The 19,802-nt window shown below is 39.2% G+C and overlaps 1 protein-coding gene across 5 annotated transcripts in view; it reads left to right on the top strand.

Moving 5' to 3' along the window:
- The window catches only part of PCGF5 (polycomb group ring finger 5), a 71,725-nt gene that overhangs the window by 11,245 nt on the left and 40,678 nt on the right, over positions 1-19,802 (top strand). The window lies entirely within an intron of this gene.

Here is a 19,802-nt window from a genome sequence, read left to right as displayed (position 1 = left end):
ATGTAAAGATTCAGGACAATCCCTATAAAAATTCCAATGACATTTTATACAGAAATAGAACAAATAATACTAAAATTTGTATGGAACCATAAAAGACCCCAAAAAGCCAAAGGAGTCTTGAGAAAGAAGAACAAAGCTGGAGGCATCGTGCTTCTTGATTTCAAACTATGTTACAAAGATATAGTGAGTAAAACTGTGATATTGGACTAAAAACAGACACGTATATCAATGGAACAGAATAGGGAACCCAGAAATAAACATGTATATATGGTCAATTAATTTATAACAAAGGAGCCAAGAATATATAATGATCAAAGGATAACCTCTTCAATAAATGGTGTTGGGTAAACTGGACAGCCACAGCAGAAGAATGAAACTGGACCACTATTTTATACCATACACAAAAGTAAACTCAAAACAAATTAAAGGCTTGAAAGTAAACATGCCCCAAACCATAAAACTTCTAGAAGAAAAAGGAGAGGTAAGCTCCTAGACATAGGTTTTGGTGATGATTTTCTGAATCTAACCAAAAGCAAAAATAAGTAGGAATATACCAAACTAAAAAATTTCTGCACACCACAGGAAACTATCAACAAAATGAAGAAGCAGCCTACTAAATGGGAAAAAATAATTGCAAATCGTATATCTGTTAAGGGGATAATATCCAAAATATAGAAAGAACTCCTACAATTCAATAGCCAAAAAACAATCTGATTAAAAAATGGGCAGAGGATTTGAATAGACATTTTTCCAAAGAAGCCATACAGATGGCCCTCAGGAACATGAAAACGTGCTCAATGCCACCAGTCATTAGGGAAATTCATATCAAAACTATAATGCAATATCACCTCACAACAGTCAGCATGGCTATTTTCAAATAAGACGTATCATGTTGAAGACAGTGTGGAGAAACAGGAACCCTTGTGCACTGTTGGTGGGAATATAAATTGGTGCAGCTACTATGGAAAACAGTATGGAGGTTCCTCAAAATATTAAAAATTGAACTACCATATGATCCAGCAGTTTCACTTCTGAGTGTTTATCCAAAGAAAAAAACACTAACTCAAAAAGATATATGAACGCCCCATGTTTATTGCAGCATTATTTATAATAGGCAAGATATGGAAACAACCTAAGTGTCCAATGATGGATGAATCAAGAAAATATGGTACACATACACATGCACACAGTGAAATATTATTCACTCATAAGGAAGAGTAAAATAATGCCATTTGAAATCTTGCCATTTGTGACATCAGTGGACATTATGCTAAGTGAAATTAAGTTAAAGATAAATACCATATGATCTCTCTTATAAGTGAAATCTAAAAACAATAATTTTTAAACCCTAAACTTGGGGTTTAAATAGATACAGAGATTAGATTGGTGGTTGCCAGAGGCAGAGGAGAAACAGGTGAACTGGTTTTTTTTTGTTTGTTTAGTTTAAATAAATTGTTCATCTTTTTTTAATGAAAAAATCAAAGGCCTAAGTAGAAGTTATATTAAAGTCTCAGTGGGTACGGATATAGTGTTTTAGGGTTGTATGAGAAATAAGGTCACTGTATACTCATGCTACAAATTTCAAACAGTATTTTGGCAGAAACTACTTATTCATGAAAGGGATTATAGTGCTCATTTTGATTCTTTTTAAATAAGAATAATTATGGGTCTTAATCAATCTGCATGTCATCTATTTTTAGTAATAATGTTAAAGAAGAATTATATGTGATGTATGGTTCTTAGATCAGCAGTTTTCAACCTGTGTGCCACAAGAATTTTTAAAACATGCAGTACCTGACTGTTTAGTCAGGGGCACTGACCTCTTTTTCCTTAGACTGTCAAATAAAAAAATGACAACAGCCAACACAACAATAGCCATTCAGTATGAATGAATCAAAATTACTGTATATGTATTTTTTGTCAGATCAGCCAAAAATACTTTTTTTGGTGTGTCACAGAAAGTAACTGCATCAAATAGTAAAGAATGTTTAAACAGTTGAGCAAGCAAAGCATCATAGTGGACACTAAAAGACAAAACAGATAAAAAAAATGTAATTGTCTTTCATATTGGCTTCTGAGAGTAAATTACATCTAGGTCAAAATGAGTTGGAACTGATACCAGTGGCAGATTGAAAGAAAATATGTAACCTGAAATACATATTCAGAATTAGAAATCATGGTCAGTGTACAGGTATGTTTGAGTCTAGCAGAGGCCCTGTTCACCTGCTGTTCACAGCCCCCATGTCACTGTGCCCGCACCACCTACTCACCCGAACTGCTCATGCCCAGAGAGCCTTTGCCTCATTGTACCGTGTGTGGCATCTGGGCCCTCTTTGCCAGTGACGACTGCCTTTCTGTTCAGTGTCTGAGTGCTATGAGAGTTGCACACAGAAGTCCAGATGCATTTTGCTTTGAGAATGTCAATGGATATACCAACTGCTGCTTTGGATTTCACTGGTTGGCGGTGGCTGAGCAGCTGTTTGAAATGCACCCAGTTTGAGTGAACATTCTTATTTGTGGCTATGTTATAAAGGAAAAATTGATAACCACCAGAAGCTGCAGTGCCATTTTGAATTTGAATATCAGACCAAAGTGGATAGTGAGATAATCCTTCATCTTTATGACAAAGGAGGAATTGAGCAAATGATTTGTATGTTGGATGAGTATTTACATTTATTTTACTGGATACAGCCAATAAGCAAGTGTTCCTGGGTGGAGATACCTATGGAATCAGACCTTTGTTTAAAGCTATGACAGAAGATGGATTTTTGACTGTGTGTTCAGAAGCCAAAGGTTTTGTGAACTTGAAGCATTCCACACCTCTTTAAAAAACAAAAACAAACAAACAAAAAAAACGTGGAGCCTTTTTTCCCAGGACATTACGAAGTTTTGGATTTAAAGCCAAATGGCAAAGTTGCATTGGGTGGAAATGGTTAACTATCACGGTAGAGATGAGCCTCTGCATGCCCTTATGAGAAATTATTCCCAGGCTTTGAGAGAAACCGTGAAGAGCAGCCTCCAGACCCTTTTTGACAGTGCCACTAAGAAACATTTGATGACAGACAGAAGGATTGGCTATCTTTTATTAGGGCACTTGGATTTCAGTTTGGTTGCTGCCACCCTGTTGAAGCAGCTAAAAGAGGCCCAAGTCCAGAACCCTCTTCAGACTTTTACAGTTGGCATGGAAAACAATCCTGATTTATTAGCTGCCGGAAAGGTGACAAATCATATTGGGAGCAAATACCATGAAGTCCTCTTTAACTCAGAGGAAGGTATCCAGGTCTTGGATGAAGTCACATTTTCTTTGGAAGCTTACGACATTATAGCAGTTTGCACTTCAATGGGTATGTATGTAATTTGCAACTACATTCAGAAGAACACAGGTAGTGTGGTAATCTCTGGAGAAGGTTCAGATGAATTTAGACAGGGTTACATATATTTTCACAAGGCTGAGGAGGAGAGCTTCTGAAGGAACTCTGTTTGATGTTCTCCATGCAGATCTAACGACTGCTGCCAATGGCCTGAATTGAGAGTCACAATCCTGGATCATAGATTTTGCTCCCATTACTTGTCTCTGCCACCAGATGTGAGAATTCCCATGAATGGGATAGAAAAACATCTGAGAGAGATTTGAAGACTCCAGTCTCATGCCTAAAGAGATTCTCTAGTGACTGAAAGAAGCCCTCCGTGATGGCATAACCCCAGTTTGGAATTCCTGGTTTAGGATTTTACAGGAATAGGCTGACAACGCAGTGATGGCAGCTGCAGCCCAAATGTTTCCCTTCGGTACTCCTAAAACTAAAAAAAACTATTACTACCATCAAGTCTCTGAACACCACTACCCAGGCCGGGCTGACTGGCTGACCCACTACTTGATGCCCAGGTGGATTAATGCCACCAACCCTCCCGCACACATTCTGACCCATCACAAGTCTACCACCAAAGCTTGGGCACTTTCTAAGCTAAGGAGTGAAAGTAAATGTTTCTTATTGTGAAAGTGAGGGCTTAGGGGCTAGAAAGTTAGCAATGACCGTCATACATCCAGAGGGTGAAAAAAATAAAAGTCATAAATTGAAAAAAAGGGGAGGTCTAGCAGAAAGGTTGAATGTAAATATTAAGAATACATACAGTCTAAATACAGTCTAACCTGTAAGAAAGACAAAAGATAATTTCCATTTTAGTACTTTGAAGACTTTATAACTACTGATGCTTCATAATACACTGATGCTTCATAACACACTGGTTTTTACCAGACTACTGTATTATATTAAAAATTAAATACCAGTAAACAAAAGCTATGTTCCCTCAGAGGCTCAACCACTGACATTTCTTTACTCAACAGAAAATTATCATTGTATTTTAGAAAACTAAAATAGATTTTAGTTTATATTGAGTTAACTCATTTTAGTTGTCAAAAAAAATTACTGGTAAACTCAGAATCTCTTTCATTGCTTTATTTGAAAACGTAGAATAATTTCTGACTTGACTACAATAGTGCACTTGTAGGTCCTAGAATCTTGCTCCCCCCCCCCCCGACTGTTCTTAACCATTGTGTCCTCATTTATTCCACAAATATTCACTGAGCACCTACTCTTTTCAGGTACTATTCTGGGCACCTGGGGTACATTAGGCAACATAGCAGACAATAAGTGAGGTGTTAAATTATATAGAAAAAGGGAGAGTGGAGCTGGGTAAGAGGAATTGGGCCATCAGTGGGAAGGTGATACAATTTAAAATAAGTCTGTGTTCAGGGTAGGGCTTATTAAGAAAGTGACATTTGAATAGACTTAGGGAGGTAAAGGAGTTAGCTAATTACATGTCTGAGGGAACAGTATTTCAGATAGAGGGAACAGCAAGAGCAAAGGGTCTAAGGTAGGCGTGTGCTTGCCATGCTGAGAAATGGTCAGGAGGCCAGTGTGGCTGGACAGTGGTGAGAAAAGGAGAGTTCAGAGAGGGCATGGGCTGGACATGGGCCACAGACACGGTGTGCAGTTCTCAGAGAGTTATTGTAAGGATTTGGCTTTTACTCTAGAGAAATGACCCATTTCAGGCAAGGTTTTGAGTAGAGGAATGACATTATCTGATTTGTGCTTAAAATCATCACTCAGAGTAGCATTGAAAGCAGACCTGTTAAGAGGTGGTTGCAGTAGTCCAGGCAAGAGGTGGTTTGCACCAAGGCAGCAGTGGCAGTAAATGTGGTTATTTATATATATTCGATTGGCCGCTTCCTGCATGCCCCCCACTGGGGATTGTGCCCACAACCTGGGCATGTGTGCCCTGACCGGAAATTGAACCAGCGACCTATTGGTGCATGGGTCGACGCTCGACCACTGAGCCACACCGGCTGGGCAGATTCTGCTTATATTTTGAAGGTAGAGCCAAATTTGCTAATGAACTGTGTGGAGGTCATAAAAGAAAAAGGAGTTAAGGAGTTAAGTCAGTCTTAGAGGATATCTTTAAGATTTTGATTTGAAAAACTTGAGGGATGAAGATAGTATCCAATCATACAGAAAAGTCTGGAGGTGGAAGATCAGGAGGCTATTTTTTTTAAAAATATGTTTTTATTGATTGGTTTAGAGGGAGAGGTAGCAACATAGATGTGAGAGAAACATCCATTGGATGCCTCCTGCACACTCCCTACTAGGGATTAAGCCTGAAACCCGGGCATGTGCCCCAAGTGGGAATCAAACCAGGGACCTCTCAGTCTAGGAGACGATGCTTAATCCACTGAGCCACACTGGCCGGACAGCAGGCTATTTTTTGAGACATCCAGATGGAGATGTCCAGCTGAGAGTTGGATGTGTGAATGTAGAAATTATCAGCATATAGATCATATTTAAGCAATTAAGAGTATCAAGGGGATGAGTATAGATAGAGAAGAGGACCAAGAATGGAACTCGGTGCTGAGGAGGAGGAGTCAGTGAGATAAGAAGAAAGCAAAGTGTGGGGTCCTAGGAGGCAAAGTATATACATAGTGTTAAGGAGGAGGAGGGATCAACTGAGTCACCTGTGTTGAGTAAGATGGGACTGAGACTAGACTACAGTTGACCCTCGTTTATCGCAGTTAATCAGTTCCAGACTCTACTGCGGTAAATGAATTTTCGCAAAGTAGGATTCTTTATTTATAAATCAAATATTTTCTGTTAGAGCATAGAAAATCTGTTTACCACCTTCTAAATGTGTTTAACATTATTAGAACCCTCTTGACATGAAATAACACCCTTTAGTCACCATTACACTCATATTACCCAATATATTAGACAAAATAAGAGAAGATATATTAGGCGTTACAAATATATTATTGTACATTTAATTACACACACACACAATTCTTACAACCACTAACCCATGAAAATAGTGCAACTTGTTCGATGATGAAGCAATGAAGATGAGATGTATTGCACAGTGAAGAATAGCAAGGTTACTGCTCCTCTGAAGGCACAACCTCGGTAGGAGAGTCTTCAGGTGGTGCAATATCTTCAGCAGTGCGTCGTCGTCGTCTTCCACTAAAGGAGTACTAGGAGTAGGCAGTGGTGTCTGGGTGCGCGGCTCAAGAACATCATGATAGGCAGTTGCTGGCGCTGTCTTTTCATATGTGTGAGGAGGCTTTTGTAGGGTTCTGTTGCTCCATCAGGTGCATTCTGGAACAACAATGCATGCATCATTTGTGGGTCCCATTTGCCAATCATGTCCTGTACTGCCTTAATAGTTCTCATGACTTGCAAAGAAACGTTCAAATGTAAGGCCAACTTCCTCCTCCTGACCACCAGGAACCTCTGGCTGCTCTTCCTCCTCCTCCCTCACATGGACCTTGGCCTCATCCTTGAAAATGAATGTCCAGGAAGGCATTCTTTTCCAGAACAGTCCTGTTTTGTTCGTATTGAACACCTGTTCTGGATGATACTTGCCCTCTTCAAGGATCTTCTGGAATGTGTTGTTCACATAGTCCTCTGCTGCAGGCTGTTCAGCAGAGGCAGCTTCTCTGTGGAGAACGACACTCTTCACCTCTTCTGGAACTTCTCATACCAACCCTTGCTCACCGTAAAATCTATGAACGTTGCAGAAGAGGGTCCTGGTTGAGGTTTGTCCACCATAAAGCACTGATAGAGCTGCTTTGCCTTTTCCTGGATGATCAGCGAATCCAACGAAATGTTTTTCTTGTGGCTGTTGCTGATCCAAACGGCTAGGGCAGACTCCGTGTTCTCTATGAACTTATTACGACTTGTCACAACGCATGTTGCTTCCTTGTTGAAAGAGACAGTAGCCTTTGCACAGATGTTCTTTTCATTACGGATAGAGCTAACGGTAGACTCATTCAAGTCATAATGATGGGAAACCTCCATGATTTTCTTGCCATTTTTGATCATATCCAAGAGTTTTACCTTCTGGATGGTAAGCATCTTTCTCCGGCGCTTAGTTTCATCGTCAGAAGGCTTAGAAGGAGCAGCACATTTAGGTGCCATTGTGGGGCTTAGATAAAAGTTCTCAGAAATCACAAACACAAGAGCAAAGATGCTTTCGATGGGTAGCGATGTGGAAGCATGTATGAGAGAAACAAACTTGCATGAGGCTGAGCCAATCAGTGGCCAGGATAGGAAGAGGATAGGATAGCCAATCAGTGAACAGCAGGCTCTGATTGGCTTGGTTTCACCACACCCGATTTTTTGGGAAAAAGTTATTGCCTACACACAAGGAGTGGTTGAGCGGTTGCACCTGGCATTGAAGGATTTGCGGGGGTGCTTGAATATATAGGCCTACAGTCCATATGTACAATAATTTTAATTGTAATTATAATTATAATACAGGGGTGTATAATTGACTCAGACAACTGAGCATGCGCTGTATCATTTTCACTGTCTCGATTAACTTTTAATTAATGTATTTGAAAAAACCACGATAGAGTGAAGCTGCGAAAAGTCGAAGCTCCAAGTGGCGAGAGACAACTGTATTAGACTTGGCAATGCAGAGGTCATGGATAATCTTGTCGACCAGTTTCTATGGAGTGGTAAAGAGCCAAAGTCTGGCCCTGGCCAATGTGACTCAGTTGGTTAGGCATTGTCCTGTGCACCCAAAGGTTGCTGGTTTGATTTCCCTGTGGGGGGCATTGCAGGAGGCAGCTGATCAATGTTCTCTCACATCAGTGTTTGTCTTTCTCTCTTCCTCTCTCTCTAAAAATAAAAATAATTACATTTTTAAAAAGAATGCTCTTCTGGCCTGGCCGGTGTGGCTCAGTGGATGGAGCATTGTCCCACAGACTGAGAGGTCCAGGTTCGATTCCTGGTCAGGGCACATGCCTTGTTGTGCACCCGATCCCTGGGGGGGAGGGGGGGAGTGTGCAGGAGGCAGCTGATCAATGTTTCTCTCTCTCCCTTCCTCTCCCTCTAAACAATCAATAAAAAGAATGCTCTTCTTTCTTTAAAAATGAAAGTGAAAGTCTGGATAGTTGTGAGAGGATGGAAAATTTTTTTCATTTTTATTTATTTATTTTTGTTGTTGTTCATCCTCACCCAAGGATATTTTTCCATTGATTTTTAGATAGAGTGGGAGGAAGGGGAGAGAGAGCAAGCAACATTGATGCGAGACACACATCGACTGGTTGCCTCCTGCATGACCCTGACCAGGCCGGGGATCTAACCTGCCACCCAGGTACATGCCCTTGACCAAAACTGAACCCTCGGACCAACTCTAACTGCTGAGCCAAACCAGCCAAGGCAGAGGATAGAAAAATTTTAACCTCCTGGTTTTGATAATTGTACTATAATTCTGTAAGTATTTCATCTTAATGAAGGTTTTATAAAGGTGGAAAAAAGACTGGGAAGAGAGGAATTGAAGAGAGTGAGTATATGTAGGTCTGAAATGGAGTGATAGCTGACCAGGGAAGTAGGGTCAACTCTGTGTGTGTGTGTGTGTGTGTGTGTGTGTGTGTGTTGGGGTGTATGTTTGAATGTTGATGGGAATCTCCAGTAGACCAGGGAAGTAGGGTCAACTGTGTGTGTGTGTGTGTGTGTGTGTGTGTGTGTGTGTGTGTGTGTGTGTGTGTAAGTTGGGGTGTATATTTGAATGTTGATGGGAATCTCTAGTAGATACAAAAGACTCACGCAGGTGAAAGGGGAGAAGACTGAAGCAGTGTTCTTAGGTCACTGGGAGAGGATTGCGTGCACAAAGCACAGACTGGCTTTAGATAGGCACATGAAAGTTCTGGAAATGGGCAAGAGCACAGAGTACAGATGCTAGTAATGGAGTGGTGTGAATTCTCTCCTCTTTGTTTTAGTTTTTTCCTTTTGTTTTCAGTGAAATAGGAAGTAAGGTCAGCAGCGGAGAGTGAGATTGGAGGAGGCTATGTTGAGGATTTGAGAAGGTGTGAAGTATTGACAAAGAGCATAATGGACTTGGGGGTTGAGGATAACTGTCTGGTAGATGAATGACCCGCTTTAGGTTCATGGTCGTGAATTTAAGGTGAGAGACCATTAGTGCCGTGCACGGTTTTCTGCTACAGCTATAATCTTGTAGAAGCAGAGTATGTTGGATTTAGCCAAGGTTAATGTTTAAATGAATAAGTATGATGAAAGAAAACAGAGGTAGGGACGTTGAAGTAGAGAAGAGCAAAGCTGTCAGTATGTGTGAGGAAGTGATTATTCTCTCTGATCACAGAGTTTATATTGATCAGGAGGAGTATGAGGGCATTGCTGCACTCACTGAGCTACCTGAGTCTATTCTGACCTTGGAGTCCCACTTGACTCCAGAAGTCTGTGGAAGGGCAGCCTCCCTGGATATTTTGGTCTCCCGGCCTGCTTGATGTAAGGTTCTTCTGCTTTGTTGCTGCCTGTCCCTCTGTCCTGGAAAAAACAGTAAGGCATTCTTCTGAGTAGAAAGTAATGTTATCCTTAATGTTCTCCATGGAATTGCAGCTCATGTAGGCCTTTGAAAGAAATATGCCATGTATAACATAGGAGAAGGAAGGTGTATATTAGTTCCATATATTAGTTAAACCAGAAGATACTGTCTCATGGAAGTAAATATACTGGAAAACTTTTTTAAAAATATTGTCAGTTTCACCTGTAAGACTATGTATCAAAATCACGAAGCAGATGCCTCTTCTCTTTGCAGATGACCGCAGTTTACTTATAAACTGTTAGCAGATAATAAAGTTTTCAAAGCAAGTTGTATCAAATGAGTGTTAATCATGAATGGCACATAAAGCCCTGGCCATTTTGGCTCAGCGGTTGGAGTGTCGGCCAGCGGACAGGAGAGTCCCAGATTTGGTTCCCACTAAGGGCACATACCTTGTTTGCAGTTTGTCCCCGACCCCAGTTGGGGTCGTGTGGGTGGCAGCCCCTCGATGTGTCTCTCTCTCTCTCACATCGATGTTTCTCTCTCTCTCTTCTTCCCTCTCTCCTTCCCGCTCTATCTGAAGATAAATACAAAAATGTCCATTGGTGAGTATAAAAAAAAAAAAAAAAAGAATAGCACATAAAGATGGTGATGTGCTAAGGAAGAAAAAACATGCTTCTGTGTTGACAGATAAAACCAACACACTAGGATGCTTTTACCAAAGGAAGTCAGCATTTGATCTCTTTTAATAAACAGACCATTACTAAAGAATGACAACACCAAGGACATGAGAGAAAAGATTATCATTTTATTATCAATGAAAGCAGAATTAGTGCTCAAGAAGAGACTTTTGTGTAGATTACTTTGTGTCATCAGAGCTGGAAAGCTAGCTCTCTGATCCATAGAGATGTGGGTGGACCGTTTATTCAAGATAGCAACAACAAATAGTCCTTGTATCTGTTGTGAAAAATACCCCCCTCCACACACACACACACACACCTCTCAAGAACTTGAAAATAAAGATGTAGGATAGCCCTTTGTTAGTTGAACTATAAAATCAACATTCAGTAGTACTTCAAAGCAGGTATATGCAAAGTGAAGAGAACAAGGAAGTTCCTAGACCAGTGGGACTGGACTGTGCTGGAATTGTTTGAAACATGTAAAGTTAAGGGAACAACGTATAATGGAGAAGTGTTGGTCAATTTTGGACCCTCCACCCCAGAAAAAGAAGTATCATGTGTGCAAAGATAGAAAGTTCCCATTCAGGTGAAGCAATTATAGAAAATATCTTACTTGAATTGTAAGACTATCTCTAGGGTTGTCATGTCTGTAATTAATGAGCTTGGCATTAAATCTTTAAGATATTTTTAAAACGTGTTTTACCGCTGGTCTAAACCAAATTAAAAACTAAGAATTGGGGGAGATTTGTAATGACGAACTTTGTAAACATATAAGGGAAAGCATATGCTCACTGAACTTCAAGACTTGGATTTTCTCAGATTCTACTTTATATAAGGTTGTGCTTTATTTAACAGCACATGGGGGATATATTTACTACAAGTTTTTTTATTTTATTTTTGTTTTTGAAAGATTTTTTTTATTGATTTGTAGAGAGGGAGAGAGAGAAGCATTGATGTGAGAGCAAAACTTCGATTGGCTGCCTCCTGCACGCCCCCTACTAGGGATAGAACTGCAACCTAGATATGTGCCCAGACTGGGAACTGAAGTGGCAACTGTTTTTTGTTATTTTGGGGGTGGGGCATGGGAGAAAAAAATAAACTTAATTTTTTTAATTTTATTTTTTAAATTATTTTTTAATTTTATTTTTGTTACAGATGTTTCTCCTTTTTTACCCCATTGACACCCTCCTCCCCATCCCCCCTGCTCCATTCCTGGCTTTGTTGTCCATGTCCATTGGTTATGCCTACATGCATGTAAGTTCAGTGGTTTATCTCTTCCCACCTCCCACCACCCCCTCTTCTGAGGGTTGTCAGTCTGTTCACTACTTTCGTGTTTCTGGGTCTACCCTATTCCTCAGACTATTATATTCATTATATTCCATATGTAAGTGAGATCATATGGTATTTGCCTTTTTCTGCTTGGCTTGTTTCACTTAAGATAATACTTTCCAAGTCCCTCCATGTGGTCTCAAAGGATGAGAGATCTTTCTTTCTTACAGCTGCATAGTACTCCATTGTGTATATGTACCACTGCTTTTTTATCTATTCATCTACTGATGGACACTTGGGCTGTTTCCAGATCTTAGCTATTGTAAATAGTGCTGCTATGAACATGGGGGTACATACATTCTTTCTGATTGTTGTTTCAGGGTTCTTAGGCTATATTCCTAGAAGCGGGATCACTGGGTCAAATGGAAGTTGAATTTTTAATTTTTTGAGGTAACACCATATTGTTTTCCATAGTGGCTGCACCAGTCTGCATTCCCACCATCAGTGCACTAGAGTCCCCTTTTCTCCACACCCTCGCCAACACTTGTTTGATGATTTGTTGATGGCGGCCATTCTGACAGGTGTGAGGTGATACCTCATTGTTGTTTTAATTTGCATCTCTCTGATGATTAGTGGTGTTGAGCACTACTTCATATGTCTCTTGGCCATTTGTATGTCCTGTTTGGAGAGGTGTCTATTCAGCAACTCTGCCCATTTTTTAATTGGGTTCTTTGTCTTCCTTTTGTGGAGTTGTATGAGTACTCTATATATTTTGGAAATTAACCCCTTATCTGATGTATCATTGGCAATGATGTTCTCCCATACAGTGGGTTGCCTTTCCATTTTGATGGTTGTTTCTTTTGCTGTGCAAAAGCTTTTGAGTTTGATGTAGGCCCATGTGTTCATTTTTTCCTTTGTTTCTGTTGCCTTAGGTGATGTATCAGTGAAAATTCTGCATATGATGTCCGAAATTTTGTTGCCTACATTTTCTTCTAGGATTTTTATGGATTCACGGGTCACATTTAAGTCTTTTATCCATTTTGAGTTTATTTTTGTGTATGGTATAAGTTGATGGTCTAGTTTCATTTTTTTGCACGTAGCTGTCCAATTTTCCCAACACCAGTTATTAAAGAGGCTATCTTTACTCCACTGTATGCTCTTGCCACCTTTGTCAAATATTAATTGAGCATATTGCCTTGGGTCCATTTCTAGGTTCTCTAGTCTGTTCCACTGATTTATATGCCTGTTCTTGTGCCAGTACCAGGCTGTTTTGATTACAATACTGATATCTGGTATTGTGATCCCACCTACTTTGTCCTTCTTTTTCAAAATTGCTGTGGCTATTTGGGGTCTTTTTTGGTTATGTATGAACTTTTGAAGTATTTGTTCTAGTTCTGTGAAATATGCCATTGGTATTTTGATGGGGATTGCATTGAATCTATAGATTGCTTTGGGTAATATGGACATTTTAATGATGTTAATTATTCCTATCCATGAACAAGGTATGCGCTTCTACTTTAAAATCTTCCTCTATTTCTTTTTTCAATGTCCTGTAGTTTTCTGGAAATAGGTCCTTTACTTCTTTGGGTAAGTTTGTTCCTAGGTATCTGAATTTTTTTGCCGCGATGGTAAATTGGATTGTTTTTTGAGTTTCTCTTTCCGTGAGTTCATCATTGGTGTATAAGAATGCCGTTGATTTCTTGACGTTAATTTTGTATCCTGCTACTTTGCCAAATTCATTTATTAAGTCTAGTAGATTTTTGATGGATTCTTTAGGGTTTTCTATGTATAATATCATGTCATCTGCAAATAATGACAGTTTCACTTCCTCCTTTCCAATTTGGATCCCTTTTATTTTTTCTTCATGTCTGATTGCTGTCGCTAAGACTTCCAGTACAATGTTAAATAAGAGTGGCAAAAGTGGACATCCCTGTCTTGTTCCTGTTCTTAAGGGAAATGCTTTTAGTTTCTGCCCATTGAGTATGATGTTGGCTGTAGGTCTTTCATATGTGGCCTTTATTATGTCGAGATACGATCTCTCTATTCCCACATTGCTGAGCGTTTTTATCAGAAATGGATGCTGGATTTTGTCGAGTGCTTTTTCAGCATCTGTTGATATGATCATGTGGTTTTTATTCTTCATCTTATTTATGTGGTGTATCACATTTATTGATTTGCGAATATTGTATCAGTCTTGCATCCCTGGGATGCATCCCACTTGGTCATGGTGAATAATTTTTTTGATGTATTGCTGGATCCGATTTGCTCTATTTTGTTCAGGATTTTGGCGTCTATGTTCATCAGGGATATTGGCCTGTAGTTTTCTTTCTTCATAGTGTCTTTTTCTGGTTTTGGAATTAGAATTATGCTGGCCTCATAAAACGAGTTTGGAAGTCTTCCTTCTTCTTGAGTTTTTTGAAATAGTTTGAGGAGAATGGGTGTTAGTTCTTTTTTGAATGTTTGGTAAAATTCCCCCGTGAAGCCATCTGGGCCTGGGCTTTTGTTTGTTGGGAGAGTCTTGATTACCTCTTCAATTTCCTTAGTTATTGTTGGTCTGTTCAAGTTTTCTATCTCTTCCCAGTCCAGTTTTGGGAGACTATGTGTTTCTAGAAATTTGTCCATTTTGCTTAGATTGTCAGATTTGTTGCCATATAATTATTCATAGTAGCTGGGAACGATCTTTTGATTTATGTGGTGTCAGTTGTTACTTCTCCTGTTTCATTTCTGATTTTGTGTGTTTGGGTTTTCTCTCTTTGTTTCTTGGTCAGTCTAGATAAGGGTCCATCAATCTTGTTTATCTTTGTGAAAAACCAACTCTTTGTTTCACTGATCCTTTGAATTGTTTTTTTGGTTTCTATGTCATTTATTTCTGCTCTGAAATGTACTATTTCCTTCCTTCTACTTGCTCTGGGGTTTTCTTTTTGTTTGCTTTCTAATTCTTTAAGTTGTGAGGTTAGACAGTCAATTAGAAATTTTTCGTGTTTCTTGAGGTAGGCCTGTAGTGCTATGAACTTCCCTCTCAGAACTGCTTTCGCTGCATCCCATAGATTTTGTGTTGTTGTGTGTTCATTTTCATTGTTTTCCAGGAAGTTTTTAATTTCTTCCGTTTTCTCCTCGGTAACCCATTCACTGTTTAATAACATGCTATTTAGCCTCCATGTGTTCAAATGTCTTTGCATGTTTTTGTTGCAATTGATTTCTAGTTTCATGCCATTGTGATCTGAGAAGATGCTTGATATGATTTCAATCTTCTTGAACTTGTAGAGATTTAGTTTGTGTCCTATCATGTGGTCTATCTTTGAGAATGTCTCATGTGCACTTGAGAAGAATGTGAATTCTGTAGTTTTGGGATGTAATTCTCTGTAGATATCTATTAAATCCATTTGGTCTTATGCTTCATTTAGAGTCTCTGTTTCCTTGCTAATTTTTTGTCTAGAGGATCTATCCAGCGGTGTCAACGGGGTGTTGAATTCCCTTGCTATGATTGTTTTGCTGTCGATTTCTCCTTTGAAGTCCTTCAGAAGATTTTTAATATATTTTGGTGCTCCTATATTGGGTGCATATATGTTTATCAAGGTTATGTCTTCCTTGTTGGATAGATCCTTTCAATATTATGTAGTGGCTTTCTTTGTCTCTAGTTATGGTCTTCATTTTGAAATCTATTTTATCAGATATGAGAATTGCTACCCCAGCTTTTTTTTGCTTTCCGTTTGCTTGGAAAATTTTTTTTCATCACTTCACTTTCAACCGTTGTAAGGTGGGTCTCTTGTAAGCAACATATAGATGAGTCATGCTTTCTTATGTAATCAGCTACTCTGTGTCTTTTTATCGAAGCATTCAGTCCATTTATATTTAAGGTGATTATTGATATGTACTTATTTATTGCCATTTTTGTTTAGTTTGGTTATGTTTTTCTTCCTATTTTTTCTACTAATTACAGCAGTCCTTTTAACATTTATAGTAGTGCTGGTTTGGTACTAATGTATTCCCTTAGCCTTTTTTTGTCTGAGAAGCTCTTTATTTGACCCTCTATTTTGAATGACAGCCTTGCTGGGTAGAGTAGTCTTGGATTCACATCCTTGTTTTTCATGACCTTGATTATTTCATGCCATTCACTTCTGGCCTGTCATGTTTCTTGTGAGAAGTCAGCTGAGAGACTTATGGGGTTTCCTGTGTAGGTAACCTGTCGCATATCTCTTGTTGCTTTTAGGACTCTCTTTTTGTCTTTAATTTTTGGCATTTTAATTACTGTGTGTCTTGGTGTGGGCCTGTTTGGGATCTTCTTACTTGGGGCTCTCTACTTCTTGAACTTGAATGCCTTCTTCCTTCACCAAATTAGGTAAGTTTTCTGTCACTATTTCTTTGAATACATTCTCTAACCTTTGCTCATTTTCTTCTTTGGGGACTCCTATTATGCCAATATTATTACATTTCCAGTTGTCCTACAGTTCTCTTAAGCTGTCTTCCTGTTTTTTAATAATTTTTTCCTTTTGGTTTTCTGATTGGTTGATTTTTTTCTACCCTGTGTTCTAATTCGCTGATCTGGTCCTCAGCTTCCTCTACTGTGCTCTTTATACCTTTCAGTGTGTTCTTTATTTCTGATATATCACTCTTGATCTCTTCCTGGTGGTTTTTAAATTCCAATTGGTTTATTTTCAGCATCTCTATGTCTATACTCATGCTGTTGAGCTTCCTCAAGATCATGGCTCTGAATTCTAGCTCTGTTAACTTGCCTAACTGCTCCACATTGGTATCATCTTAGGTGGAGGTCTCTTGTTCTTTCATTTGGCTTTTGTTTCTGTGTTTCACCATTTTGGCTCTCACAGTCTGCCAAGTTTTCTCTGTGGGTGTCCTGCTGTTTGTGGCTCCCTCTCCTGGGTTTAGATGAGCGAGGGAGGACCCACGTTAAACACCACTGTCAAGTCTTACTTTCCTGGTTAGAGTTGCTAGCCCATGGATGGTATTGTTATCCACTAACTTTTTGCCCGGAGGCTAGCAGTCCAGGTTACTTGATGAGTTTTGGGTTGTCAGTTGATTGAAAAACTCCCTCAGGTGCTCAGCATAGGGGATTTCCCGAGGGTGGGGCAGATGCTGGTTGTCAGTGAGCCTCAATTAGTACTTCAATGGCCCACAGGGTGGGGCTGGATCTCCGAGGGAGGGGCTGCTGCCTCTCCCCAGAGCCCTGGGAAGGAGCAAAATGGCCACCATCCTGCGTGGCTGCACTCAGCCAAAGCTCTGAGCGCCCTCCAAACCCCGAGTGTCCCCACACAGTTCCAATCCCGTCTGCCCTCCCTTTGCCGGAGCCCAAGGTGAGTGGCTGTGGCTATTTTAGCCTCTGTCCCGGCTCTGCGCTGTGGAGCCGCCTGGGAGTGTAACCCGAGGGCGTGGTCAGTGCTGAGGTCGCTGCCGAGCTGCCGACTGTGGGCTCCCAGCCTTGGTCTCGCGCCTTCGCAAGCCTACCGGGATGGAGTCAGTGTCCCTGGTTGAATGGTTCTCGCAAGCTGCTTTTTTGTTGCTTTTTCCCGTCGATTTGTCTGTGTTTTACTTGTAATTCCAGTTTGGTTCTGGGAGACTGTGTAGCTTCCATTCACTCCGCCACCATTTTGGAATCGGCAACTGTTTTTTGTGTTGTTGTTGTTTTAAGCAATTTTTTAAGGCAATAAATAATCTATTTTATGCTAAATATTCAGTTTAAAAGGAGATCTAATTCTGTAAGTAGACATAGTTAAAGCTCCCAAATTAAGGGGTAAAGCTTTTTTAAAAAAATTATTGCAGACCTATAGAAGTAAAATGAGAAGAAAGTGTATCTTACAGACATGTATTGATTAAGAAAATTGGCTCTTGATTAAAATCCTGGCTTTCACCACCTTACTGATGCACCTATGATTTTTGGCAAACTGATGAGGTTCCCTGCTTACTTTCTCCATCTGTAAAGGCCAAATAATGTTACCTAATTAATAGAGTGTAGTGAGGATTAAATAATTAACTTGTGTTGAATTAAGTATGTGCTGAAGCACTTAGGGTGGTGGCTGGTATATAAACCCGTTGCTAATGATTAAGATGACATTGACAGTCACCACCATATCATTTGAACAAAAACAAAAACTAGAGTAAAATTATGTTTCAAAATCTTAATTTTTCTTTATAAAATTTAAAAAAATTAAAAACAATTTTTTGGCCTTAGCCTCTGAAAAAAAAAATTGCATTTAATTCCTTTAATGTAATACAGCAGAATAAGGTAAATTTCTATGCCTCGGGACGGCTTATATCTGTCCTGTTTACTTGGTGGTCAGATTTAATAGAGATGCTAAGATGTTTGGGAGAGATAGTATTTCTACGTAACATTCTTTTCCTTTGTAAAGTTAAAAACATTCTTTAAAATTTGACATAAATTTTGTGATTTTTGTATCAGAAAACCTGGATTCAAGTCTGTGCTGCCATTCATCAGAGTAGACAAGTTCCCCGGCCTGTAGGAACCTCTTCTTCTGCAAAGTTAAAATAATATACTGTTATTTTAAACATTGGTGTGAAATGAATGGGCTTTTTATCTCCCTTTAGAACAGCACTGTTCAGTAGAAATAAAATGTGAGCCACCTATGTAATTTAAAATGTTCTAAAAGCACATTTTTGAAAAGGAACACATGAAAATAATTTTATTATTTTATTTAACCCAATGTATCTAAAATATTATTTCAACATGAAATTAATATAAAAATTTATTGAAATGATTTTTTCATGCTAATCTTCTGAAGTCTGTTGTATTTCACACTTGAAGCACATCTCAACTTGACTAGCAGCGTTTCATGATGTGTTCAGTAGCCACACATGGATAGTGGCTACCACATTGGACAGTCCAGTTTTGGAATATAGATTACTATTCCCCATCAGCATCCTTGGCACTGGTGGTGGCTTGGCCTGAAGCAATTAACACAGCCTTATTCTTGAAACTGTGTACCTCTAGATGGATGAGGTTTACATTTCTTTCTTCAGCAACCTGGTATTTTTGTCCTACCCTTTACCTTTTGGCTGACTCATATTAGGGCTTGCTCTGGGCATATCACGTGCCTCTCTATTTGGCCAAGGCTGATAGACAACCAGGAATTCCTGAATCATTGAATATGATAAACCTTTTGAACCACAAGGATCAGCCTTTGTAATATCCCTTCCTTCTTGTCTCTAATCTGTTTGTTTTTTGCCTTCTTCCCCAAATTTCAGAGATGTATCTAGTGTCCCTGGGAAAAGAATAAATACCAGCTTTAGAGGAATTCAGCTTCTCTGTCCTCCACTTCAGTATGGCTTAACAGGGTAGTCCTCCCTTCCCAAACACTATTTTGACTTTTTAAAAGACATTTATCACCTTTTTGAGACCAAGAAATTTGGAGGACAAGAGGATATATTCATATCTAAGTGTTTTTATTTTTAATGTTTTCTAATAGTTTCATCCAAATTTTGAGTGAACTCTACTGAAGGGTGTTACCTTAATAGCTGTATGTAATGGTATAAGGAGGTAGATAATAAGAGATTCAAGTGCACTTAACAAAAAGAAAGCTCAGCTGTTACCTTCTTAGAAAGTCCACCCTGTCTAAAATAGCTGCAGCCCCCCAATTCTCTCTACCTTTTTTTTTTTTTTTGCAGTCTCAATTTTTACTAAATTCTTTGTTTGCCATCCCAAATAGAATATAATCTCCATAAGGGTATGGACTTTGTTTTATTTACAGTTGCATCCCAGCTCCTAGAATAATGTCTGGCCCTCCATAAATGTCTATTGAATCAATGAAAGGAAACACCAAGATATTATTCTGTACATATAGTAATGATTTTAAAGTTAGACACCTAGTAGAATTGTTTCCTGACCATCGTTGCTCTGACTAGTATGTGTAATTTTCTTGAATTTTCAGACCTAATCTCAGTGATAGGAATCCTTTAGTGTTTACTCTTGCTCAATTGTTTAGATAAACTTTTACCTCTTTTAGATATGTAGGTCATGAGGAGGAGGAAAAGAAGTAATTTGTAGTGGAGTTG

The sequence above is a fragment of the Molossus molossus genome, unplaced genomic scaffold (genome assembly GCF_014108415.1).
Source record: "Molossus molossus isolate mMolMol1 unplaced genomic scaffold, mMolMol1.p scaffold_m16_p_17, whole genome shotgun sequence".
NCBI classification, from domain to species: domain Eukaryota; kingdom Metazoa; phylum Chordata; class Mammalia; order Chiroptera; family Molossidae; genus Molossus; species Molossus molossus.
The sequence above is the reverse complement of the archived record's forward strand: the minus strand, read 5'-3'. Positions and strand labels throughout refer to the sequence as shown.